The sequence below is a fragment of the Malus domestica genome, chromosome 15 (assembly GCF_042453785.1).
Source record: "Malus domestica chromosome 15, GDT2T_hap1".
NCBI classification, from domain to species: Eukaryota; Viridiplantae; Streptophyta; class Magnoliopsida; order Rosales; family Rosaceae; genus Malus; species Malus domestica.
Window position 1 is genome coordinate 12,639,573 of NC_091675.1, and position 12,145 is coordinate 12,651,717.

The 12,145-nt window shown below is 39.7% G+C and overlaps 1 long non-coding RNA gene across 1 annotated transcript; it reads left to right on the top strand.

Moving 5' to 3' along the window:
* Positions 1-9,952: 9,952 nt before the first annotated feature.
* Positions 9,953-12,145, top strand: LOC139192459 (uncharacterized). Its single transcript, XR_011576630.1, has 4 exons — positions 9,953-10,090; positions 10,226-10,347; positions 11,109-11,167; positions 12,030-12,145. It is a non-coding gene; the product is annotated as an uncharacterized lncRNA (long non-coding RNA).

Below are 12,145 nucleotides of genomic sequence, written 5' to 3' on the forward strand. Positions count from 1 at the left end.
ACAGGAGGGCATGGAAGGGCATGGAAAATAGGAGGGCAGACAATCCTTGTCCATTCAGAATATACTTTAAATAATTTCCTTGATATTAATGGTATAGGGTAGGTGTAATCGTGTAATAAGACAATCTTAAATTCTTAATGGAAAGCGGGGCTGACAAAGAAGATGCATATAACATACGAGGCCCGCAAACAAATAATGAATGATATTGAGTCGACCCAAATTTGAAGTTATGGGTTCGAACAATGCAACTCTCACACTTGGTCTATCATTTTATATAAAATTAAGGCGACCCAAATTTGAGGTTGTGAGAAGATGCATGTAACATCAACACTTATATAATTGAACCTTACTTTCGAAAATTAATCAAAGTTTTGGTCTAAAATCTCAGTCAGTTTCATGTATACGATTTTTTTTCTTCTTATAAATCTTAATTAAAAAGTTATCATAATTTGTTGTTTATCGTTAGAGGGGGAGCGTGAGTAGTGGTGCAGCATCAAAATGAAACTGGGACAAGATATGTTGGTGAAAATCCTACTAACTCTGGATCTCAAAACTCTGATGCGATTCAAATGTGTCTCTAAATTGTGGTATGCTCTCATCAACAATCTAGGTTTTGTACTACAAAATGGACTTATTGTGTCACTGGGTGATGTCGCTTTAATATAATATAGTGGCGGATAAGACATTTGCAATACCTACTGAACTGTCTGATTTACTGTCGCTTGTAAGCGTCATGAACTGTCTATGTCGATCATCATGACATAAGTTTAAACCTTGCTAATGGAACTCAAAGCTTGCATGTTATTCCTTTTACAAAATCCTCAATTTTCATCGATCATCATGACATAAGATTTTGTGGTATCCACTTCTGTAAATATTTTAAATTGACGATCAAATTAGTTCATTGTATTCATATAGGATCAAGGAGTGTAGCTGTAAAAAATCACCAAAATCGGAGTTAAAATAACCGTTTAATCGTGATTTTTCGTTTATAATCGTCAAAAAGTTTTGTCTCCTTACTTGATCTCTGAATGTTTGTTTTTTGCAATTTTTGGCGTATGCGATCTCGAAGCATATACAAACAAGTTTGACGGTTGGATCGTTGAAATTAGTTTCGTAGAATGCATATCCCATCAAAACGATAGATTCATTAACACTTAAGTTTATTTATACTTTCATTAAGTATAACATAAGAATTTGTGGTATCCACTAGTGTAAATATTTTAAATTGAAGATCGAGCTCATTCATTGTATTCATATAGGGTCAAGGAGTGTAGCTGTAAAAAATCATCAAAATCGGATTTAAAATCACCGTTAAATCGTGATTTTTCGTTTATAACCGTAAAAAAGTTTTGTCCCGTTACTTGATCTCTAAATGTTTTTTTTTGCGATTTTTGGCGTATGTGATCTCAAAGCATATATAAACAAGTTTGGTGGTTGGATCGTTGAAATTAGTTTCGTAGGATGCGTATCCCATCAAAACGATAGATTCACTAACAATTAGAGTTTATTTATATTTTCATTAAGTATAACATAAGATTTGTGTGGTATCCACTAGTGTAAATATTTTAAATTGAAGATCAAATTCATTCATTGTATTCATATAGGGTCAATGAGTGTAGCTGTAAAAAGTCATCAAAATTGTAGTTAAAATAACCGTTAAATCGTGATTTTTCGTTTATAACCGTCAAAAAGTTTTGTCCCGTTACTTGATCTTTGAATGTTTGTTTTTTTGTGATTTTTGGCGTATGCGATCTCGAAACATATACAAACATGTTTGAAGGTTGGATCGTTGAAATTAGTTTCGTAGGATGCGTATCTCATTAAAACGATAGATTCACTAACACTTAAAGTTTATTTATACTTTCATTAAGTATAACATAAGATTTTGTGGTATCCACTAGTGTAAATATTTTAAATTAAAGATCGAATTCATTCATTGTATTCATATAGGGTCAAGGAGTGTGTAGCTGTAAAAAAATCATCAAAATTGGAGTTAAAATTGTTGTGGTATATTTTTATCTGACAAAGGAAGAGGGGCCGGCGGCACAGGAGAGAGGGAAAAGAGATGTGTGTTTGTAGAATTGTAGGGGAATGTGTGTTGTTATCCCTCATACATTGTGCCTTTATTCATAGTAGTAAAGGGAGATAAGATATTCTTTCTTCTCCAAGTAATACAAGTTGTAATAGGAAAGGATAACTAGAATCAAATCTAATCTAGGATTTACACAATCATACTTAAACTAGGAATGTTCACAACACTCCCCCTTGAGTGTGTAAATACTCAAGGTAGATTCAGCATCATGCAGAAGTTGAGGAAGTCGACTCGTCGGCACTGATTCCAAGGAACAACGCTTATTCTCAATAAGGTAGGAACTTGCATAAGTAGTAAGTCTCACTAAAAAACCTTAAGGCTATGGCAAAAACCCGAGTAGGGACAAAATCCATAGTCTAAGGAAAAATGTATGAGAAATGCAAAGTTAAAAGAAACGTCTACAGGACGTCATCAGGGATATGACCATCCCAAGGTGGGTGCTTCGTTAAAACCTAGTTAGGTAGCAAAAACCCATTGGGAAAAATGCTCCTAATCGTAGGGAAAAAGAGTACATTAAGATCAAGCAAGTATCTACAGGATACTCCCCATGAGTTTGACATAATTCCAAAGAGAAATAGCAAAGTTACAACTCAAAAAGTTTACACATACCGATTCCATGAACAACCTTCTGAAATGTCGCCTTCGGTAGTGATTTGGTGAAGAGGTCGGCCAGATTGTCTTGTGAACGGATTTGCGTAACTTCAATCTTCTGATGCTCTTGTTGTTGATATGTAAAGAAAAACTTCGGCGCAATGTGCTTGGTGTTGTCTCCTTTGATGTAACCCTTCTTGAGTTATTCGAGGCAAGCTGCGTTGTCCTAAAAAATCGTCGTCGGGGCATTAACGGCGGGATGAAGATCACAGGAGCTTCGAATATGGCCCACTACTGCTCTCAACCAAAAGCATTCCCGAGTTGCTTCATGTAAGGCGAGAATTTCAGCATGGTTAGACGAAGTGGCAACTAAGGTCTGTTTAGTTGACCTCCAAGAGATTGTGGTGCCTCCAACGGTAAAGACATAACTCGTTTGAGAACGGGCCTCCAGCGTCGGCATAACCAACAAGGCGAGAATCAACCCGATGAGCATAAGGTGCGGCATCACTCGAGGATTCGTAGGGATAGAACAAGCCCACATCCATAGTACCCTTAAGGTAGCGAAAGATGTCTTTCACGCCAGTCCAGTGTCTGCGTGTTGGTGCATTGCTGTATCTTGCCAAAAGATTAACATCGAAGGAGATGCCGGGTCTAGTGCATTGAGCTAATTACAATAAAGCGCCTATCGCACTTAGATAAGGAACTTCAGGCTCCAAAATCTCTTCATCATCCTCATTCGGACGGGAGGGATCTCGTTTTGCATCTAGCGTATGAACGACCATAGGAGTACTCGAAGACTTCGTTTTATCCTAATTAAAACGGCGCAACACATTCTGGGTGTAGTTCGATTGATGTACTAGGATTCCATCCGAACAATGCTCTATCTCGAGACCGAGACAGTATCGAGTCTTACCTAGATTTTTCATCTCAAATTCCGACTTCAGGTGCGAAGCAGTTCTTGCGAGCTCTTCAGGAGTTCCGATGAGATTCATGTCATCGACATATACTGCAACAATCGCAAATCCAGAATGTGACTTTTTAATTAACACACAAGGGCATAGTTCGTTGTTCACATATCCCTGACTAGTCAAATACTCACTCAGACGGTTATACCACATTCTTCCGGATTGTTTCAAACCGTAGAGTGAACTCCTCAGCCGAATTGAAAGCGTGTTCCGGGGTTTGGAAATATTTGAACCAGTCAATGTAAGTCATTCGGGAACTTTCATATAAATTTCCGTATTAAGATTCCCATAGAGATACGCGGTTACTACGTCCATCAGCTGCATATCCAGTTTTTCGGAAGGTAGTGAAAGTAATCACATCCATAACGGGTGAGTAAGTTTCGTCATAGTCAATCCCAGAGCGTTGCGAGAAACCTTATGCTACAAGATGAGCTTTGTAACGCACAATCTCATTCTTCTCATTAATCTTCCGAACGAAAACCCACTTGTAGCCAACGGGCTTCACATGTGGAGGAGTAGGAATTACAGGTCCAAACACCTTACGTTTCGCAAGTGAATCGAGTTCGACTTGGATTGCTTGTTTCCAGTTTGACCAATCAGCTCTACGTCGACATTCATCAACGGAACGCGATTCAATGTCATCGCTCAACATGATCTCAGTAGCTACTGCAAATGCTAATGCATCGTCGACAATCATCTCATTTCTACGTCACACATCATCTAAGCTAGCATAATAGACCAAAATCTCACGATTCTCGGGAGGAGGATTCATCTCTTCAAGGATGCTTCCGTAATCTAGAATTTCCTCATGAGTTGGGTAGAATGAGTAAGCGATAGTCGGATTCACGGTAGGGTCTTCAGGACCTTGTGTCGTGGTTTTCCTCTTCTGGGGTGTGAATCCTTTGAACCAAGGGGTCTGCCACGCTTTTATGTAGGGGCAGATGATTGGCTAGCCGCTAATGTACGTGGATCACCAGAATTGGCGTCCCGGGCTTCCAGAAGGGCAGTCTGTCGTACATTTGGTACATCCATCTTTGCAGGCGTATTTGCAACTGGAATATGTGATCTTGTCACGCGCGCTAGATCGGTGAAAGCATCTGGCATGCTCTGAGCTATGCTCTGGAGATCTAATATGCGCTGCACTTCAGCTTCGGACTGAGCGGTGCGGGGATATAAATGAGACAAAGTAGGAGTCGTTCACGATAATTCGCGTCGTTCATTAGGAACGTTGACATTCTTATCTCCCCCTAACGACGAGAAGACTGTCTCATAGAAGTGACAATCCGCGAAATAAGCGGTAAACAGATCGCCTGTCAAAGGTTCTAAGTAACGAATAATCGAAGGAGAATCATATCCGACACAGATTCCCATCCTTCGTTAAAGCCCCATTTTTGTACGTAAGGGCGGTGAGATCGGCACATATACCGCACAACCAAAGACGCGCATATGCGATATGTCGGGTTCGCATCCGGTGACCAACTGAAGGGCACTAAATGGTTATGTCGCAACAGGCCTCAGGCAGACCAACTTTGTTGTGTGCAATATTGCATGGCCCCAAGCAGCGATCGGGAGCTTGGTACGTATGACCAACGATCAATCAATCATTTATAAACGCTTAATGAAAGCCTCTGCCAGGCCGTTCTAGGTGTGAACATGGGGTATAGGATGTTCAACTTCAACCCCAACCGACATACAATAGTCATCAAAAGTTTTAGATGTGAATTCTTCAGCATTATCCAATCGAATAGATTTGATCGGATAATCAGGGTGGTGAGCCCTGAGCTTGATAACCTAAGCCAATAGTTTGGAGAATGCAGCGTTCCTTGTGGACAACAAGCACACGTGTGACCAACGTGTGGAAGCGTCAACCAAAACCATAAAATATCTAAATGGTCCGCAGGGAGGTTGAATTAGTCCACAAATGTCCCCCTGAATCCGTTGTCGAAAAATGGGAGGATTCGAACGAATCTTGTCATAAGAAGGCTTAGTAATAAGCTTTCCCATAGAACATATTTGACATGTGATTTCATGGATCGAACCTAAGCTTCGGGTTAGTGGATGCCCGTGTGAAGATTTGAGGATACGGCGCATTAATATTCATCCAGGATGTCCCAAACAATCATGCCAAGTGTAATTTCGTGCGCAGTCCCTGTGGTAGGGCTGGCCACATAGTGGCATTCTATGGAGCGTATGGTCGTAGTATACAGACCACTCAGGATACGCTCCATCTTCTCGAGAATACACTTCTGGCCATATTCGTAGAAAGTTATGCACAGAAATTCAACTCCGTTTTTTACGTGGGTTTCAGCGTGGTAATTGTTATCTATAATGTCCTTGAAACTGAGTAACGTTCTTTCGGAACGTGGAGAATATAGTGCCTCAGGAATGGTCAAGATTGTACCATTGGACAACATTATACGTGCCATACCGTATCCTTCTATCAGGTTGGATGAGCCTGAGAGGGTTGTCAGAGGTGCATTCTTAGGTATGAAGTTAGTGAAATAGATGCGTTCACGTAAAACAATGTGCGTGGTTGCACTATCTGCCAGACAACTAACTTTCCCACTAGTCATACTTAGAATGAAAAATTAATTTGAATCGGTCACATGCATAAAAGTTTATAAAAAAAAATATCAATTCAAAATAATTTCATTTATTCAAGGATTAAAACTTAATATCCAAAATAAATCGCCAACGAATAATCCAAAACATAAAGGAAAATTGTTCAAAATCAACCAAAAAAACAAGGGGGGTTTGGCCACTAGGTGGAATTCGGCCCCAATGGTCTTATTTTAACTAAGAAAGCAGTTTATGTCTAAGATTCTAATCTTCCATAGGAGTGGTATCCTCCTGAAAGTCAGAAACCTTCATTTTTGTAGTCTCCGGTTCGTCCACTTGCATGAAGTTTGATTCAAACTTCTTATGACGAGAATGATATTCATCTACAACCTTCTTGGGAGCTCGGCAAACACGGGACCAATGGTCCTTTGAACCACAGCGATAGCACATATCGTCATCCATGGTTTTGGGTGCTTTGCCCTTATTCTTGAAGTTTGGGGCCTTGGGAGCGAGGTTTGGGCGCTTATGGGCTTTGTTTTGCTCCTTTGGATGGGTCTTGACTCTGTTGACCTTTGTGGGATGGCTTCTGGCCGCCACTACCACGCCTCTTTTGGCGTGTTGGGTGCTAATTAGTGCTATAATGTGCTTTAGGCACAACAGTAGCCCCAGTAGGTCAAGCTTGATAATTCTTCATCAACAGCTGGTTCTGCTTTTCAGCAAGAAGTAAAACAAAGATCAAATCCAAGAACTTGGTGAACTTCTGAGCTCTATATTGTTGCTGCAGGACAATATTAGAAGCAGAGAAGGTCGAATAGGTCTTCTCCAGGAGATACTCTTCAGTTAAAGTTTCATTGCAAAACTTGAGAAGTGATCGAATTCGACAAACTTCAGAATTATATTCATTCACAGACTTAAAGTCTTGGAAGCGCAAGTGTTGCCAGTCGAGTCTTGCTTCAGGCAAGAATATGTCCTTTTGGTGATCGAAACGATCAGCCAAAGCGACCCATAATGCATGTGGATCCTCCTCAGCAAGGTACTCAGTGTGCAGAGCGTCATGGATATGTCTTCGGATGAAGATCATAGCAGTGGCTTTTTCAGCTTCGCCAACAGGTTCATCTGTTGCTTCTTCAATAGCAGGACTCAAGTTCTTTGCAGTGAGGTGGAGCTTCACATCTTGAACCCACTTGAGGTAGTTCCTTCCAGAGACCTCTAAAGCGGTGAAGTCGAGTTTGTTCAAATTTGACATGTTCCTTATAATAGATGGACAAGATGTGGTTAGTGTAATGGAGAAAAATCAATCCATTCACATAGGAGTAGAACATACTGGTTCTAATAGACATGTATTGTTTTAATTTTGCATGAAAAACTTCGGGTTTTCATGGGTGATATGTTTAAGTGAAAACTTCAGGTTTTCAAACAAGGCATGTTTATAAGAAACTTCAGGTTTCAAAGTAATGATGAACTTCAGGTTCATGTATTCCTGTAGGCAAACGCAAATATATATGCAAACAAATATGCAACAAGTATATGCAAGAAACATAACTTGTAGGTGTATAATTATAATTGAATTAATTATTTGGACTTTGGGCCAAATTAAAAATGTGGGTGAAAAAATATAAAAACCCAAATTATTTAAAGATATTAAATAATAAAATCTCGGGGGCCTAAAGTATGGGCAAAGCCCACGGGTGGCTCATGGGTGAGCTGCAGGCTCGCGGGGAGACATGGCAAGAGAAATGGGCTGCTGTAGGCAGCAAAAAAATTTCTTTGTGTTTTTTTTTCACACACGGGATGCTTCAGGCAGGTCCAAGAAAAATCAAAACAAAAAAAAATTCCTTTTTTTTTTCGGGCTGGGCCGCTACAGGCAAGCCCAGAAAAAACAAAAAAAAATTGTTTTTTTTTTCTTTTTTTTTTCTTGCACGCACGGGCTGAGGAACAGGAGCCCACTAGGGCTAGGGTTGTAGGGAACCAGGACACCCCAATGGCACTGGGTGTCAAAATTGAACCGGGAGGATGCCAGCGTCGCTTCAGGCGACTGTCCTCGGGGCTCTAGAGTTCGGCAAAACTCGTGGGTTCAACGGGTGACCCAAATGAGAATAGAGATTGACGAAATCTCGTCGTGCTATAAAAAACCCTATGAAACAAATCGGGATTTCAAAGAAATTCTGACGAGATTCGAGAAAATCTTCGGCCATAGGACACCGTGGATGATCTGCAGGTCGTTTGAGGAGGCTAGGCACGGCTGCAGGCCGTGCAACACGGTGATGGATTGGTGGCGACACCTGCTGGGTGTCGGGGTTAAGGGTTTGGGCGAGGAGCAGAAGCTCCAGCCGTGGTCTATGGCTCGGAGGATCGATGCAGGTTGTAGGCCTGGTGAGGAAAACGAGCTGAGCCATCGCAGGCTGCGGGCCTGGTGGCATGGGTTCGAATTAACCCTAGAATTCCCGATATGTTTTTTTTTCAATTCAAATATAATTATATGCATATATATTTCAATGAATCACATATTTACTTTGATGCATATGCAAATAATAGTTTCAATGCATGTACATATGTAAGATTCTATTCATGAAAAATATCAAATTCACATAATTGCAGCAATTTTGGTTATGAGGCATACACAATTTATGTAGAATCTAAAATACGTTAAACGTAAAGTTGGGTCATGCATCATGGTGAATGTTCATGCTATCAGGGCTTGCAAAATATCGAGTTAAAAGCCGTTGTTTTGAAAGAACCTGATTGCGTGATGATATGGATGAACTGGTTTGATGCAGAAAAAAAATTCTCCAACGTCAGATTCCTAAGCGTAGCGGTAGGAGCGTGCTGATAACGTGTTGTGATCTATTTTTATCTGACAAAGGGAGAGGGGCCGACAACACAGGAGAGAGGTAAGAGAGATGTGTCTTTGTAGAATTGTAGGGGAATGTGTATTGTTATCCCTCCTACATTGTGCCTTTATTTATAGTAGTAAAGGGAGAGAAGATATTCTTTCTTCTCCAAGTAATACAAGTTGTAATAGGAAAGGATAACTAGAATCAAATCTAATCTAGGATTTACACAATCATACTTAAACTAGGAATGTTCACAACAAAAATAACCGTTAAATTGTGATTTTCCGTTTTATAACCATCGAAAAGTTTTGTCCCGTTACTTGATCTCTGAATGTTTGTTTTTTGCGATTTTTTGCTAATGCGATCTCGAAGCATATACAAACAAATTTGACGGTTGAATCATTGAAATTAGTTTCATAGAATTCGTATCCCATCAAATTCAATGGTATATATATATATATATACATATATATATATATATATATATTTAGTAAGTAGATTTAAATTTATTTATTTTGTACGTATAACACTTAACAAATTGAATTGTATGTATATTTAAGCCGATCCAATGGTCACCAATTTTTAAAATTTAATTTAATATATATATATATAATTATTATAGTTTTTAGGGGTTAAAATTGTTAAATTAATATATATAATTATTATAGTATTTTTAGGGTTATAAAATTATAAAATTAATGTCACAACCCGTCCCGAAGGTACATTTGACGGGAATGTGAATTGACGGGTTTGCCCTTAGTGGGTGCTAAGGTATGTGTGTGACACATTATGGATTATGCATATTTTCCTAAAGTTTGGAAAGTTGTATATGGATTAAAAAATTTGGGTTTTTCATTTTTGTATGGTTAGGATGAAATGGATGGTGGAGATTGAGTGGACCACCCACACCTAAAACTCCCTATTCTCTCTCTTCCTCTTCCCGTATCACTCTCTCTCTCCTCCCTCACGATTCTTCCCCTCTCTCACCCACATCGTACGGACGGCAACCAAAACCACCCAAAACTTCGTGGATCGAAGCAAATAAGGTAAGAATCTTCACCCTCTTGAAGTTCTGAGTTGATTGGTGTTAGTTTTAGGACGTAGAACCTTCGAAAAACCCCTGAACCCGAACCTCCATTTTTGAGTTACTGTTCATGCGCACGTAAAATGTCGTGTTTCAGGGAATTCTAAGCTTGTAGTGAGCTTAGGGAAGTCCTAAGGAGGCTCGGAGTACTTCGTTTGAAGGATTTGGACGTCGGGATCACGTGGTTCCATTTTGGCCGAATTTCTTGGGAATTTTCCGGTGAGATTTCTTGATTTTTAGAGCCTTAAAGTAGTGTATTGTGATTCTACATGTTTGGGGCTTCAATTTGATATATTATACGAAGAAAATGGGTGAAAAACGAAGGAGAATAGGGCATTTGAAGTTTGGCCGGAAACCGGCCACCGGGAAAAAACCAGTCCGGCGACTGGCTGAGGAAGATGATGCGCGTGGGGGCGCGTGTCCCCGTGCTTGCCCTGGCGCGTGGGGGCGCGTGCCACATCAAAAAATTATTTTAAAAATATGTCAACGTCCGTGACGTCGAGTAGATCACTGTGGCATATTCATATACCCAAATTGAGCACCGTATGAGAAAGTTATTAAGGATTGTTGGTTAGGTGTTCGATTAACGTTTTATAGTTTTCGCATTAGGTGAAAATGTGAATTGATGATCCGACCGTTGGATCGTTACCAAACTTTGATACGTTGTAATACGTAATATTTGAGGATTATTGGAACTTACGGATTGGGAATCCGAGTTACGGATCTTCCGGAATTGGAGTTGTAAGTTCATGAAATAAAATGTTAACCGTCACTTAGTTTTGGAAATTGACGGAGATTCGACCGTTGGATGGTAATGAAATTTCAGGATGTTGTCCTAGAGATATATTGTGGGCCTCTGGAAGTTATGGATTTAAAATCTGAGTTGCAGATCTTTCGGATCGAACTGCGTAGTGATGTGTTTTATATAAGTTATATTCTATCGAGATGATTTCTGAGGTTGGATTTGATTATTGTTCTAGGCGGCGATCGTCATGACGCCTTGATGTGTTGTGCTAGGGAGTTGTAGGGCGAACTCCAGGTGAGTGGGCAGTTTTGTTTTCGTATTACCTATATACTATTGAGTTTTCCCAGAAATTGAATTTAAATGAAAGCATGATTTAAAATGCCATGGATAGAATTATATGAAAAGTATGATTTGGAATGCCATGCATAGAAGTATATGAAAAACATGAATTGATATATGATGCATATATATATGTGAATTGGTGCTGTGGACGCACAGGTAAGTATCAGGTGAGTTTTATATTATTCATGTGCATTGTTGATGTGTATATTGTGGATAGCTCATAACCTGCAATCATGGTGTTAGTGCTTATATTATTCACCACACCGCACGCTCGTCTTGGATCCAAGTAGGTGGATGTCGTACAGACCAAGTGAGGGTTCCGACATGCTAGTCGTATAGATTACTAGATGTGATTCCGACTAGTGGGTGACCTTAGATTATGTGCACAGATGATTGATGAGAGAAGCACTAGAGCGTATTATTACACCATCCATGTCGTACAGACTACTTCAGGTAGTTCCGACTTATCTGCAGTGTAGTGCCGTACAGGTCATCGAGGTGACTCCGGTTGGATTGGATGTTGAGCTATGGAATTAACCGTACAGGACCAACTGCAGGGTCTCCGGTTAATTCAACTTTTCACCTGTTACATTGATGCATCATTTATTTTGTTTTCGAAATTAAAACATGGCATACTTTCGAGTTTTAAAGAAAAATTGATGATTCGAGATTTATGAAAAGTATTATGTTATTATATTATTTTCTGGGAAAAGTATACAGGTTTTACAGTGAGGGGTTAGAATTATTTTTGGCGAAATGTTTTTGAAAAGATTTGTTTTACTGACCCACTCAATTTTGTTTTTCGCCCCTCCAGGTTCTTGATAGCAGAGTTTTGGTGGCCACGAGGAATCCAACGGTATTCTGACAGAATTCACAAAAGTAGGACTCACCCTCGAGGGTTTCCATTTTAATAATTGTATTTTAAAAGCT